This window comes from Salmo salar, chromosome ssa13 (assembly GCF_905237065.1).
Source record: "Salmo salar chromosome ssa13, Ssal_v3.1, whole genome shotgun sequence".
Taxonomy (NCBI): domain Eukaryota; kingdom Metazoa; phylum Chordata; class Actinopteri; order Salmoniformes; family Salmonidae; genus Salmo; species Salmo salar.
In genome coordinates, this window is record NC_059454.1 from 52,170,597 (window position 1) to 52,186,557 (window position 15,961).

General features: G+C 44.3%; 1 protein-coding gene across 1 annotated transcript in view; it reads right to left on the reverse strand.

Annotated features, from left to right (window-relative positions):
• Positions 1-15,961, reverse strand: part of LOC106567400 (E3 ubiquitin-protein ligase RNF43) — a 184,090-nt gene that overhangs the window by 85,369 nt on the left and 82,760 nt on the right. The gene's annotated exons all lie outside the window — the stretch shown is intronic.

Here is a 15,961-nt window from a genome sequence, read left to right on the forward strand (position 1 = left end):
CCGTATTGTACAATATGAGTACAATAAGAGCATTCTGAGAGGATTTCATACAGTGCCTTCGGGAAGTATTCAGACACCTTCCTTGACTTTTTCCACATTTTGTTACATTACGGCCTTATTCTAAAATGTATTAAATCGTTTTTTCCCCTCTTTAATCTACACTCAATACCCAATAATGACAAAGCAAAAGCAGTTATTTTTTTTATTTTTTTTTTTAAGTACAAAAGTATTCTGACCATTTACTCAATACTTTGTTGAAGCACCTTCGGCAGCGATTACAGCATCGAGTCTTCTTGGGTATGATGCTACAAGCTTGGCACACCTGTATTTCTCCCAGGTTCTCCCATTCTTCTCTGCAGATCCTCTCAAGCAGTCAGGTTGGATTGGGAGCATTGCTGCACAGCTATTTTAAAGGTCTCTCCAGAGATGTTAGATTGGGTTCAAGTCCGGGCTCTGGCTGGGCCACTCAAGGACATTCAGAGACTTGTCCTAAAGCAACTCCTATGTTGTCTTGGTTGTGTGCTTAGGATTGTTGTCCTGTTGGAAGGTGAACCTTCACCCCAGTCTGAGGTCCTGTGCGCTCTGGAGCAAGATTTCATCAAGGATCTCTATGTAGTTTGCTCCATTCATCTTTGCCTCGATCCTGACTAGTCTCCCAGTCCCTGCCTCTGAAAAACATCCCCATAGCATGATGTTGCCAACAACATGCTTCACCGTAGGGATGGTGCCATGTTTCCTCCAGACGTGACACTTGGCATTCAGGCCAAAAGAGTTTATTCATTGTTACATCAGACCAGAGAATCTTGTTTTACCATCTCTGCCTTTTACTGAGGAGTGGCGTACGTCTGTGTCACGGCTGTTGTCGGTGAATGAGGACCAATACGCAGCAGGTACGTGAATGCTCATCTTGATTTTTAATTATCTTTCAAAACGAACATACAAAATAACAAAAACACGAACGATCAACAAAAACAGTCTGGTAAGGCACAAGGCGAAACACAGAACAATCACCCACAAATCACACATACAAACACACCCTAATATATGGAACTCTCAATCAAAGGCAGATAGACAACACCTGCCTTCAACTGAGAGTCCCAACCCCAATCAACCAAACATAGAAACACACAACCTAGACTAACCATAGAATACTAAACATAAACCAAAACCCGGAATTACTAAATCAAACACCCTTTACACAAAACACACCACCCCGAACCACAGAAAACAAATACCCCCTGCCACGCCCTGACCAAACTACAAAACAATTAACCTTATATACTGGCCAGGACGTGACAGTACCCCCCCTTAAAGGTGCTACCCCAGAAGCACCTTAACAAAAAAATAACCCCAAGCAACACCAACAAAAAGTCCCCTTTTCTAAAGGGAGGGAAGGGAGGGTGGCTGCCGTCAACGACGGCACTGTGCTACACCCCCTCCCCAACCCACCTATTTCTGGAGGTGGCTCTGGATCCGGCCGTTCCAGGCTGTCGGGCCACTCTGGCCTCGCCGGGGGCAGTCGGGGCAGTCTGGCAATTCGGGAGAGTCTGGGCAGTCTGGCAATTCGGGACAGTCTGGGCAGTCTGGCAATTCGGGACAGTCTGGGCAGTCTGGCAATTCGGGACAGTCTGGCAATTCGGGACAGTCTGGCAATTCGGGACAGTCTGGCAATCGGGACAGTCCGGGCAGTCTGGCAATTCGGGCCAGTCTGGGCAGTCTGGCAATTCGGGACAGTCTGGGCAGTCTGGCAATTCGGGACAGTCTGGGCAGTCTGGCAATTCGGGACAGTCTGGGCAGTCTGGCAATTCGGGACAGTCTGGGCAGTCTGGCAATTCGGGACAGTCTGGGCAGTCTGGCAATTCGGGACAGTCTGGGCAGTCTGGCCACTCCGGCAGTTCAGGGCAGTCTGGCCACTCCGGCAGTTCAGGGCAGTCTGGCCACTCCGGCAGTTCAGGGCAGTCTGGCCACTCCGGCAGTTCAGGGCAGTCTGGCCACTCCGGCAGTTCAGCGCAGTCTGGCCACTCCGGCAGTTCAGCGCAGTCTGGCCACTCCGGCAGTTCAGCGCAGTCTGGCCACTCCGGCAGTTCAGCGCAGTCTGGCCACTCCGGCAGTTCAGCGCAGTCTGGCCACTCCGGCAGTTCAGCGCAGTCTGGCCACTCCGGCAGTTCAGCGCAGTCTGGCCACTCCGGCAGTTCAGCGCAGTCTGGCCACTCCGGCAGTTCAGCGCAGTCTGGCCACTCCGGCAGTTCAGCGCAGTCTGGCCACTCCGGCAGTTCAGCGCAGTCTGACCACTCCGGCAGTTCAGCGCAGTCTGACCTCTCTGGCGACTGTTGACTGGCGGGCAGCTCTGACGATGACTGTTGACTGGCGGGCAGCTCTGACGATGACTGTTGACTGGCGGGCAGCTCTGACGATGACTGTTGACTGGCGGGCAGCTCTGACGATGACTGTTGACTGGCGGGCAGCTCTGACGATGACTGTTGACTGGCGGGCAGCTCTGACGATGACTGTTGACTGGCGGGCAGCTCTGACGATGACTGTTGACTGGCGGGCAGCTCTGACGATGACTGTTGACTGGCGGGCAGCTCTGACGATGACTGTTGACTGGCGGGCAGCTCTGATGATGACTGTTGACTGGCGGGCAGCTCTGATGATGACTGTTGACTGGCGAGGCTGGGTTGACGCACTTGTAGCCTGGTGCGTGGTGCTGGTACTGGGATTACCAGATTATGTACACGCACCTCCAGGCTAGTGCGGGAGCGGGAACAGGACGAGTCGGACTGGGTTGACGCACTTCCGGGTCCGCACGAGAGACAGGAGCTGGAAACCCAGGGCTATGGAGGCGCACAGCCGGTCTAGATCTTACCTCCTGCACAACCCGCCTTGGCTGGATGGAACTAGTAGCCCTGTACGAGCGGGGTGCTCGTACAGGGCAGACTGGGCTGTGCAGGGGCCTGATGGTAGCCGTGCGTAGAGCGGGAGTTGGGTAGCCTGGTCCTCGGAGGCGTACCGGCGACCAGATGCGCTGCGCAGGCATCCTCCTACCAGGCTGGATGCCCGCTCTAGCACGGCACCTGCGAGGGGCTGGAATAACGCGCACCGGACTGTGCGTGCGTATGGGTGAGATAGTGCGCTCCTCAGCGAAACATAGCGCTCTCCACCCCATACGCTCCTCCATATAACCACGAGTAGCTGGCTTCCGGCTCTTCTTACGCCTAGCCAAACTACCCGTGTGCCCCCCCCAAAAATTTTCTTGGGGGTGCCTCTCGTGCTTCTCCTTCAGCGCGTACTTGGCCTCGTACCACCGCCTCTCTGCCTTGGCTGCCTCAATCTCCCCCTGCGGGCGTCGATAATCCCCAGCCTGATGCCAGGGTCCGGCCCCGTCCAGAACTTCCTCCCAAGTCCACTTCTCCCGCCAGTCCAACTCGAACTCCGTCTGCTCCTTCCTCTGCTGCTTGGTCCTTTGGTGGTGGGTGATTCTGTCACGGCTGTTGTCGGTGAATGAGGACCAATACGCAGCAGGTACGTGAATGCTCATCTTGATTTTTAATTATCTTTCAAAACGAACATACAAAATAACAAAAACACGAACGATCAACAAAAACAGTCTGGTAAGGCACAAGGCGAAACACAGAACAATCACCCACAAATCACACATACAAACACACCCTAATATATGGAACTCTCAATCAAAGGCAGATAGACAACACCTGCCTTCAACTGAGAGTCCCAACCCCAATCAACCAAACATAGAAACACACAACCTAGACTAACCATAGAATACTAAACATAAACCAAAACCCGGAATTACTAAATCAAACACCCTTTACACAAAACACACCACCCCGAACCACAGAAAACAAATACCCCCTGCCACGCCCTGACCAAACTACAAAACAATTAACCTTATATACTGGCCAGGACGTGACAGTCTGGCCACTCTACCATAAAGGCCTGATTGGTGTAGTGCTGCAGAGATGGTTGTCCTTCTGGAAGGTTCTCCCATCTCCACAGAGGAACTCTGGAGCTCTGTCAGATTGACCATCGGGTTCTTGGTCACCTCTCTGACCAATTTTTTATTTTTGTACCCATTCCCAGATCTGTGCATCGACACAATCCTGTCATGGAGCTCTACGGACAATTCCTTCGACCTCATGGCTTGGTTTTGCTCTGACCTGCACTGTCAACAGTGGGGCTTTATATAGACAGGTGTGTCCTTTTCCAAATCATGAATCATGAATTTACCACAGGTGGACTCCAATCAAGTTGTAGAAACATCTCAAGGATGGTTAATAGAATAGATGCACCTGAGCTCAATAGATGCACCTGAGCTCAATTTTGTGTCTCACAGCAAAGGGTCTGAATACTTATGTAAAATAAGGTATTTATGTTTTTAATACATTTGAAAAAATTTCTAAAAACTGTTTTCGCTTTGTCATTATGGGGTATTGTGTGTAGATTTCTGAGAAAAAATAATATTATTATAATATATAAAATGGATAATAATAATATTATTATTATTATCCATTTTAGAATAAGGCTGTAACGTAACAAAATGTGGAAAAAGTCAAGGGGTCTGAATACTTTCAGAATGCACTGTATGAGACACACTCACACACACTGCTTCTTCTAACAATGAAGTAAAAGATGAATGACACAGCAAAATGGCAATGTTCCATTTCTATAGGCTCTTTGTGTCGTGTCACAATGCTTTCAATACAAGCCACAAGTGGGTCAGTAACATGCGTATCGCCATGGAGATGGCTTGGAGACAGCTTGGAGACAGTGACCTTTGCCCTCCCTCCTTAGTTCTTCACAGGTTTAGTATCTCTGCCACACACACAGAGACTAGAACACACACACACGCTGGAACACACTGGACTAGAACCCACTATCGCCACTCCATCAACCCCCAGGCCCACACTATCCATGTCAAACCTCTAGGTCAGGGATCATCAAATAAATTCAGCCACAGGCCAATTTTTTTCATGAGCGGATGGTCACAGGGCGGGAACATAATTACAAATAATTTGTAGACTGCAAATTGACCGCAAGAAACCCAAACAGATATAACATCGGACTAAAACATAATAATTTCAAACCTTGCTTACATTTGTACACAATCACATACATCTCTCTATTATGTGTGGGAATACTTTGGAACAGATTTCAAAAATTGAAATTACTTGTTTATACAGTTTTCTATGTCCAACAATTAAAAACATATATTTTTTTTTCTTCTCAGAAAACTTGAAATCACCCGCGGGCCAAAATTGTCTCAAGGGCTGCCAGTTGGGGAACCATGCACCTATACGCTAGTAGTAGCTGTGACAGTCAATCACTATCAGTAGTATAGCAGCAGTAGTAGTTGTAGCTATACACTACCGTTCAAAGGTTTGGGGTCACTTAGTAATGTCCTTGTTTTTGAAAGTAAAGCAACATTTTTGTCCATTAAAATAAAATAAAATTGATCAGAAATACAGTGTAGACATTGTTAATGTTGTAAATTACTATTGTAGCTGGAAACGGCTGATTTTTAATGGAATATCTACATAGGCGTACAGAGGCCATCACTCCTGTGTTCCAATGGCACGTTGTGTTAGCTAATCCAAGTTTATCATTTTAAAAGGCTAATTGATCATTAGAAAACCCTTTTGCAATTATGTTAGCACAGCTGGAAACTGTTGTTCTGATTAAAGAAGCAATAAAACTGGCCTTCTTTAGACTAGTTGAGTATCTGGAGCATCAGCATTTGTGGGTTCGATTACAGTCTCAAAATGGCCAGAAACAAAGACCTTTCTCCTGAAACACGTCTTCTTGTTCTTGTTCTGAGAAATTAAAGCTAGTCCATGTGAGAAATTGCCAAGAAACTGAAGATCTCGTACAACGCTGTATACTACTCCCTTCACAGAACAGCGCAAACCGTCTCTAACCAGAATAGAAAGAGGAGTGGGAGACCCCGGTGCACAACTGAGAAAGAGGACAAGTACATTAGTGTCTAGTTTGAGAAATAGATGCCTTACAAGTCCTCAACTGGCAACTTCATTAAATAGTACCCGCAAAACGCCAATCTCAACGTCAACAGTGAAGAGGCGACTCCGGGATGCTGGTCTTCTAGGCAGAGTTGCAAAGAAAAAGCCATGTCTCAGACTGGCCAATAAAAAGAAAAGATTTAGATTAAGATGGGCAAAATAACACAGACACTGGACAGAGGAAATCCGAGCATCCTGGAAATCGCCTCTTCACTGTTGACGTTGAGACTGGTGTTTGGCGTCGTGTGGGCGAGTGGTTTGCTGACGTCAATGTTGTGAACAGAGTGCCCCATGGTGGTGGTGGGGTTATGGTATGAGCAAGCATAACCTACGGACAACAAACACAACTGCATTTCATCGATGTCAATTTGAATGCACAGAGATACCGTGACGAGATCCTGAGGCTCATTGTCGTGCCATTCATCTGCCGCCATCACCTCACGTTTCAGCACGATAATGCACTGCCCCATGTCGCAAAGATCTGTATACAATTCCTAGAAGGTGAAAATGTCTTCCATGGCCTGCATACTCACCAGACATGTCACCCGTGTACGACAGTTTGTTCCAGTTCCCCCCAATATCCAGCAACTTCGCACAGCAATTGAAGAGGAGTGGGACAACATTCCACAGGCCACAATCAACAGCCTGATCAACTCTATTCGAAGGAGATGTGTCGCGCTGCATAAAGCAAATGGTGGTCACACCAGATACTGACTGGTTTTCTGATCCACACCCCTACCTTTTTTTAAGGTATCTGTGACCAACAGATGGATATCTGTATTCCTAGTCATGTGAAATCCATAGATTCGGGCCTAATTCATTTATTTCAATTGACTGATTTCCTTATATGAACTGTAACTCAGTAAAATCTTTGAAATTGTTGCATGTTGCGTTTATATTTTTGTTCAGTGTAATATAGTAGTACACAGGGTCCTCCAAAGTGAGATTACTGGGGGATATAGGTAAAAATCAAGCCTTCTCTACATCATATGATTCGTCTAACAAACGGAAGTTGGAAGAAAAGTGGAGGGAGAGAATTAGCCTAGGAGGAGGCAGAGAGGGAGAGAAGTCGGTGCAGTGGAGGCAGGGCAGGCGAGAGACATATGGAAAACGTTGCTGGGATGGGTGGATCTGAGGAACGTGCCGGGCCGAGCCGTCGTCTGTAACCAGCCTTGCCTTTGGACCTGCTCTCTCTCTCTCTCTTCTGTTCATCTCCAGCTCTGTGCCACCTCCTCCTCCTCCACCTCCTCTCCTCTAAAAAAGCCCTAACCACCCGGCCACATCGCATCAGACAGACGCCCATGTGCCAAAGCACCACTATGAGCTGTAGTGTACTGCACCAGTCACCGCTTTCTAGGTTGGAAGCTGGAGAGGGACCATACATACACTAATGTTTCTTATTCTTTTTAATATCAGGGACCGACAAGCTGTGTTTTTTCCTCCTTGGGGGCATACGAATACTGCGACATTTTGTGAATTAAGCCCTTTTTCCTTCTTACCGAGAGTCAGATGAACTCATGGATACCTTTTTTACTTCTCTGTGTGCAGTTTGAAGGTAGTTGAAGCTAGTTGATGGAGCCATTGCTAACTAAAGTTAGCGCAATGACTGGAAGTCTACAGGATCAACTAGCATGCTATACTAGCATATCCCTTTAAACTAACACTGTAGAACTGACTAAATTAGTGCCAGTTAACCATCTCAGGGCCCGGTGTCGGTCAACGGGGGAAGTGGAGAAGCACTGCCATACATTATGCCCTTATGGAAAATCCATAGGAATTCAATCACTTTTTGACAGAAGCTGTTTAATTTAAATAAAACCTTCCATACATGTTTGCCCATGTAAGAAGTGGTCAGAAAGATAATTCCAAAACATTCAGGAGATAGAGATGCTCAAAGTTGACCCTTTTTGCATACCCCACCATACCATGAGACATACCAGTGTCTTCATCACTGGAAAAGATAAACGGTTGAGTGTGATATAATTTAAAAGTTTACAAACAGGGTTGTCAAATTATTGGATAATTTCTTGAAAAATATGTTTTTGAATCAAAATTATGACATTTCTTCATCTTTAATGTCAATGATCTAAAACATGTAAACTCCTGTTTTCTTCATATTTGCATATGTCGTAGCATATGTGCCCGCCTTCGGTTGAGACACAACATGCTCTTGAATACAGGGTGGGTGTCAATTCAATCATAGAAATAGAGTTCATAGAATGGACCTATCCTTTCAGACCACAGCAATTTAACTGGTCCACAGCAATTTAACTGGTACACCATTGAAATGTAAATGTAACTACAATTTTCACTTCTAATTACTACCACAAAGATGGCCGCTGGTCCACCCACCGTCGAATGTCAACATAAATGGTCATGTCTATTCTAGTATCTATATTTCTAAGATTTCAATAGGTTTTCTATAGTATAATTTAAAATAACAGACATTCCCATTCAAGGCAACATTCTCAGACGTGTCGACCTCCAACCATCTTTGTGGTACCATTTGAAAGTCTAAATGTCTATGTTATTCCCATTTTAGTACATTTATCAGCCAAAACATGCCACCCACCCAGTATTCAAGAGCATGTTGTGACTCAACCGGTGGCGGGCACAACACAAAAACATCAGATGATGTAAAATAGGGTCTAAGTTATAACAATATATATACGAATATGAAAGTTTTTAGATCATTGACATTTAATGTAAAAAAGTATAATAAAAAATAATAATAATTGGAAAACAGTTTGGCAACCCTGCTTTGTAAGCTTTTAAATTATATCAATCTCAACTGTTTTTCTTTTCTGTATTGGTATGGCAAAACAGGTCAACCTTGAGCACCTTAATCTCTTGAATGTTTTGGCATTAATGTCCAAAAAGTCACTGTCTGAGCACTTCTACAATGAGCAAATATGTATGGAAGGCTTTGTTCAAATCAAAAGGGGTGCCGTCAAAAAGTGATTGAATTCAAATGAATTTACCCCTTAGCGACTATTCTAGGGCCTGTGTTGTTGTTTGGGTCATTATGGTTGAAGTCAGGACTCTCGTCTACTCTCTACTGTTAAGTAGAGTAGAGCGTAGCTATAAGCCCTCCTGTGTTGCTCAGTTGGTAAGAGTGTGGCACTAACAACGCCAGGGTTGTGGGTTCTATTCCCTCTGGAGCCACAAATGTACAATATGCACTCACTGTACTTTAAGTTGCTTTGAATTTGAAATAAAAACTCTAGTCTACTAAATGGTATATTATTAGGACACAACCTGGCTGTTGGCTAACCAAGGCTACTGTGTAGAGTCAGTCAGCCTAAATAAAACCCCCGCATAAAAATAAAAGCCTGCGCCCATATAAAGACACACACAGGCTGGCAGATGACACTGAGAGAGAGCAGAGCAGGGTTGGTTTTAGTATGCTCGCCTTTAACGAGAGACAGGTGCGTTTTTTACACACATCCACATAAAATAAAAAATGATGGGCTGTCGGGCGTTTTTAATATCCTCCTTTCATTTGCAGATGAAGCACTTTCACAATACACCCCCACCCTCACACACCCTCACTCACCCTCTCTCTCTCTCACACACACACACACACACACACACACACACACACCACTCTATACAGTGCTTGTGTGTAAGGACCTTGTGGAATTTCTCTTTTCTATTCACAAGGGCAGTACAAAAGGCTGGAAACTCAGCACCTGAGACGGAAAATAAGCTCGCACGCACACACACACACACACACACACACACACACACACACACACACACACACACACACACACACACACACACACACACACACACACACACACACACACACACACACACACACACACACACACACACACACGTTCTCTTACACACTCTCTCACACACACAGACACACACACAAATGTTCACACCCACGTGCATGCACACACCCAGAGAGCAGGTAGGGAGTAAAGGCAAGGTGCAAAACAGCCATTTACCCCACAATACACCAGTGTTATGTTAATCCACCATAGGAGGGGAAGTTGGTGTAATGTAGAATACCATTCATTATGCAATTCTCTCTTCATATCTCCTGTCTTCCAGCCAGCCTCCAGCACATCCCAGATGTACCACAGGTCAGGTCAAGGGCTTTAGATGACAGTTACTGAGACTGTGTGTGTGTGTGTGTGTGTGTGTGTGTGTGTGTGTGTGTGTGTGTGTGTGTGTGTGTGTGTGTGTGTGTGTGTGTGTGTGTGTGTGTGTGTGTATATGAAGGTGTTTAGAATTCAGATGATGGTTACTGAGACTGTTTTGGGAGCCTAACGTAATGTAGTGGAATGCTACAGTGCCTGTAGTGACTAACACCTTCGGAGACGGCAAGGAGATCATGTTTCTACTGGATAGCCAGCTAAACTCACACATACCGACACACACACAACCACACGACTCAGCTTTTACAGTCTCCAATAAAGACACAAAAATACAATCTGGATTATGTCAATACCAACACTTTCAGATGTCCATTGATAGGTCAGATTCTGTCTGCCTGCAACATAGCGGTACGACAGTGACATTGAGTATGTACTGTATGTGGCATTATCATTAGCTAGCAGTTATTCCATTGGAAATCCCCTCCCTCTATGGGTTACTGAAACATGTTTTGAGTAATTGAAGAGGATGGAGGAACTTGTGGAAGAAAAACACATCAAACTAGACCCAAACGCTGACGTCTTCCTGCACAAAAACGCTCTCTCTCTCTCTCTTCCTCTCTTTCTCTCTCTCCCCCCTCTCTCTCTCTCCATGTGACTCAGGACCTCTCCATCCCTTCATCCATTCCTCTGCTCCAAAGTGGAACCCATAATCAGTCTTCTGCAGTCTTTGTAGGAAAGACGGAGTCATGAAGAAACATAGGCCAATTAAAAGAAGAGAAATTAAATCCCTCGGTTGTTATTGTTGTTCTTGCTGCATGTGAATATGGCCGGGACACAAACAACAGCCTTGACAGTAAATACACATTAACGAATCAGCTGGGTTCGCTGTGATGTGGTGACGACTCTTACAACAGCTTGTAATTGGGAGGAGTAATTATTATTTACACATCATTATTTCATTTTCCCTTTAGAAAGCAGGGAGGTAAAGCTTACTGTGATTGATGACTAGTGAGAATACATTGAGAAATCCTCTACACTACTTTCAGAATAAGAGTAAACAAGGTGTAGGCTGTAATGTGAGGTACACTCTTAGAAAAAAGGGTTCCAAAAGGGTTCTTAACGGGATAGGGTAGGCATAGGGTTCTACCAAGAATCGTTTTGATCAGAAAAACCCTTTCTTCCAGAAAGGGTTCTTTGATGATTCTTTGGAAGGCAAGAAGGGTTCTACGTAGAACCATATATAATATTTCCCAGCATGCTCTATTGCAGGGAGATTTTTTGAATTGTTTGTTTTATGTGTCATATCTGTGTTTTTCCATTGATCGGTTGATTTTTATGCTACACAAAGATACATCTGTTGGATTTAATGCACCCATTACTGAGATACTTGTTCCAGTTTAGATGATTGTTGGTAGTCTCAGTATTCAATCTTCCCTACCCTGGCAGTCATTATGAATGAAGGTTGTGGGTGATTAAAAATGGCACTTCTTGGATATCCTAACTCTGGCTGGATTCCAATAGGAATTACACATCACTTTGCAAGCCAGTGTAATGTGACTTGCAGGCCTGATATGGCCTGTAAACCAGGAGATTCCTAACACCACTGTGTTAGGGTATAACTAGGCCCTTAAATAATGAGATATGTAATTATTGTCATAAATTATACATTTTAAAGGCTAATAAGGCTGGTTTAACTATTCAATGAGAGTTCTAGGAAAGACCCCTTCGTAGATGGTTCTAGGAAAAACTTTAGATGAAAAAATGGTTCTTGGTAGAACCCTTCATAGAAGGTTATAGGCAGAACCATTCAGAGGGTTCTAGATAGAACCATATATAGGGGTTCTTTGAAGAATCCTACTGTACATAGAGGGTTCTAGATAGAACCCTTTGCGAAGGGTTCTATCCAGCACCAAAAAGGGTTCCCTATGGGGACAAACCAAAGAACCCTGTATGGTTCTACTTAGCACCGTTTTTTCTAAGAGTGTAGTGAATGTCATCTGGTTCTGTCCAGGGAATAACTGACGACAGGTAGAGGGAGGCAGAAAGAAGAGGAGGAGGATGAGGAGAACGAGGAAGGAGGAAGAGGAAAAAGAAGAGGATGGGGAAAAAAAGAAAAATAATTGGAGAGTGACAATAAGGAGGAAGAACAGAAGGAGCACCCGGCTGAACCCTCACCCCACCCACCTCAGAAGGCTTCTGTGGTGCCCTGATGCATGAGACCCTCTCCCCCACCTCTCTCCCTGGGTCACTTTGTTGAGAGTGGTGCATGTGCTCCGTGCTCCTCTAATTCTGGCCTCGTCTCGCTTTAATGCAGCGAAGGAGGTTGGGAGAGGGGTGGAGGGGTGGAACAGAGGAGTGTAGTAGGGGTTGGGGGTTAACGTCGCTGAGCCCTTAGGCACTCGGCCAGGAGCATGGAGCTCCTCTTGGTATGCCATGGAAAAATGAGAGGCAGGAATGCAGACTCCACTGAGCAGTGTAAACAGCCCTGGTCGGGAGAATGCTGCCACGCCACTTTGAAGTCACTGATCGCCCCCCTCCCTTTCTCCTCCCTCCGTTCCTCCACCCTCCTCCTCCTCTCCTTATCGCCCCGTGATCAGCCCAGATAGCAGGACAAAAAGAGTTGAAGACAACGAGGGAAAGGCAGCAACAAAACTGAAACCCTGTTGTATTACAGTTGCTTCAAGCTAGTTAGCTGAACAGATCAGGGAAGAGAAAAAAGTAAGCTCCCAAAAAAACGTAAACAGTGTCTGATGATATATCTCATGCGGTATGCACAGCAAATATTACCCCGCACAGTGCCACGTCCTTGGTACTGTAATGTAGCAAGCACACACACACGCACTCTCACTCACACAAGCGCACAAACACACACACACACACACACACACACACACACACACAAGTCCACACCTGCTCTCCCTCTACACCAAGGCTTCCAGCCCATTGACGACAGCGGACCCATATAGAAAAATGTATTTAGCTTAACCTAAAATGTATTTCAAATACATGTACATACACTTGCATCATTGCTAAAATGCATTTAAAATGTATTCCAGAAATGCTCAAATGCCCTGACAATTCCAGAAATGCTTTGGTTATGGTGAGTAAAAGAAAACTGTTTGATCTCACCTAATTTAACATTATATCAAATGTTCAACTTCATAAAAAACACATTTTCCCATCTCAAGAAGTTAAATATATATTTTGAAATACTATAGTAAATGCCTCTCTTCAGCTTAATTAAATAATAAAAAAATCTAGTACCTGAGATGTGAAAGAGATGGAGTCCCCACATGATCGATAATGTATCATGTTTTTAGTCATTTTTGTAGTACTGGTGCTTTTGGTGTGTCAAGTTAAATAAAAATGCATTTTGACAAAATATATTATTGCTGCTGCAGCCTATTAGAGGATCTGGATGCGTGACTTGATGGAGGTGTGGCTCTCTTTGGGCCACCCATGGGAGAAAGTGTAATGCCAGTTCAGTTGTTATGTTGTACTGTACTCTGTTAATGATGGTTGAGCTTGTTCTGTTCTGTAGTGTTAATGAGACTGACATAAGTGATACTAAAGAGCTCCATTGTTAAGACATTCATCATTTCATTACAATATGGTTTGGCCAAATTTTTATATTTGCCATACTTTTTAATGTAAACATATATTTCTTACAAATACAAAGAAGACATTTCCAAAAACATTTTTAAATGTATTCAAAAATACATTGTTCATTGTATTTCAGAATGTATTTTGAAATACATTTTTCGATGCATTTAACATACACTGAGTGTACAAAACATTAAGAACACCTGCTCTTTTCATGGCACAGAGGACCGAATGTCTGCGGGATGTTTGTTTTTGCTTTAAATGAAGACCTAGACAACCAGGTGAGGGGAGCTCCTTAATAATTAGTGACCTTAATTCATCATTCAGTTCCTTAACAATTAGTGACCACCATTAATCAATCAAGTACAAGGGTGGAGAGAAAATCCGTAGACACTCGGCCCTCCGTGGAATGTGTTTGACACGTGACATAGATTGACCAGGTGAGTCCAGTTGAAAGCTAAGATCCCGTATTGATGCCACTTGTTAAATCCACTTCAATTTGTGTAGATGAAGGGGGGAGACAGGTTAAAGAAGGATTTTTAAGCGTTGAGACAATTGAGATATGGATTGTGTATGTGTGCTATTCAGAGGGGGAATGGGCAAGACAAACGATTTAAGTGCCTTTGAATGGGGTATAGTAGTAGGTGCCAGGCACACCGGCTTGAGTGTGTCAAGAACAGTTTCCTGTGTGAATCAAGAACAGTCCACCACCCAAAGGACATCCAGTTCCTAATGTTTGGTATACCCAGTGTATATTGTGATATACATTTTACATACTGTACATTAATATATACATTCTAAATACATTCCGTAATATATGTTGGAATGTATTTAAAATGTATTAAATATAGTTTTTTTAAAGACATTATTTGACCAATTTTAAATATTTCACATGTATCCTAAAAATTGTAGCTAAGAATGAATAGAATGTGTTCATTTTTTCTGTATGAAGATTTATGAGGCCAGTCATCTGAAGGCATCTGTATGCTTCCCATCTGAAATCGTTCGGAACAGTTATTTTGTGATGTTTTTGTTCATTTTGGTCTAAGGCAAGGTTTTTTTCCGTTGTTCGTGCACACACATTGTTTTCTAGAGGCAAGCCACATTTTGGTAAGCGAAGTCTACGCCCCTTCGTCAGTCATTGGTCAACAGTAGGGATTCTTCAATTAAGTGTTTGTTGTCATTCAACAATAGACAACTTGTTTTTATGCAAATTTTTTCTCTTGAGAAATACTTAATCTTAGTTAGATGTAAAAATATGCGACTAAGATCTCTTCGGCAAAAATGTATACTATATAAGCACTATTGACATTTTTTTAATTGTTTTTCAAGCAAAGGTCTTTTAAGGGAGTATGCAAGCACACTTGTTCGGTTCACCTAGCCAAGTTTGTGTAGGCGCCAGCCGAACCGAAGCATGCGAAGCTTTAACTCCCACTCCCTCTCCATTCCCACCCCGCTCTCCAGAACCCTCTCCCTGTTTCAATATGGGATTTCAACATCTTTGTTGGGCGCAGGGCAGTGATATCAGGGTAAGAATGTGTCCAGTGTAGACAGTAGACAGGCAGGCACCAGAGCCTCTAGCTGCCCTAATGTCTGAGACAGCCAGCCCAGCGGGTGGAGGGAGGGATACACTGGAAGTGGTGGGCAGTTAGGTAAACACACACAGTTTTTGTTTGTGTGTGTGTGTGTGTGTGTGTGTGTGTGTGTGTGTGTGTGTGTGTGTGTGTGTGTGTGTGTGTGTGTGTGTGTGTGTGTGTGTGTGTGTGTGTGTGTGTGTGTGCGTGTGCATCTATATACTGTATATGTAAGATAACAACAGATCCAGTCATAAATCATAAGCTATTCTCCCAGTCATAGACAGTCTAATTGAGTCAGAGATTAAAGTATCCAACACCCAGACCTGCTAATCGACTCAAAAACTATTATTATCTCTCATTACTGAAGGCTTTGAGACTGGAGATGGAAGCAACAAAAACTCCTCTGATTACTGCTGCTCTACTAGTCATCTTATCTGCCTAGTGCAAGCAAATTCTTCCTCTCTAATCAAGGGCTGATTTAGATCTGGGACAACAGGAGGGTGCAATTAATGATCAGGTACAACAGAAAACCAGAAGTACTCCAGATCTCCAGGCTGGGATTTGAATCCCCTGGCCTAGTGTCTACACAGACCATATCACAGACCAATTCAGATACATAGAAAGCCCTCTCTAC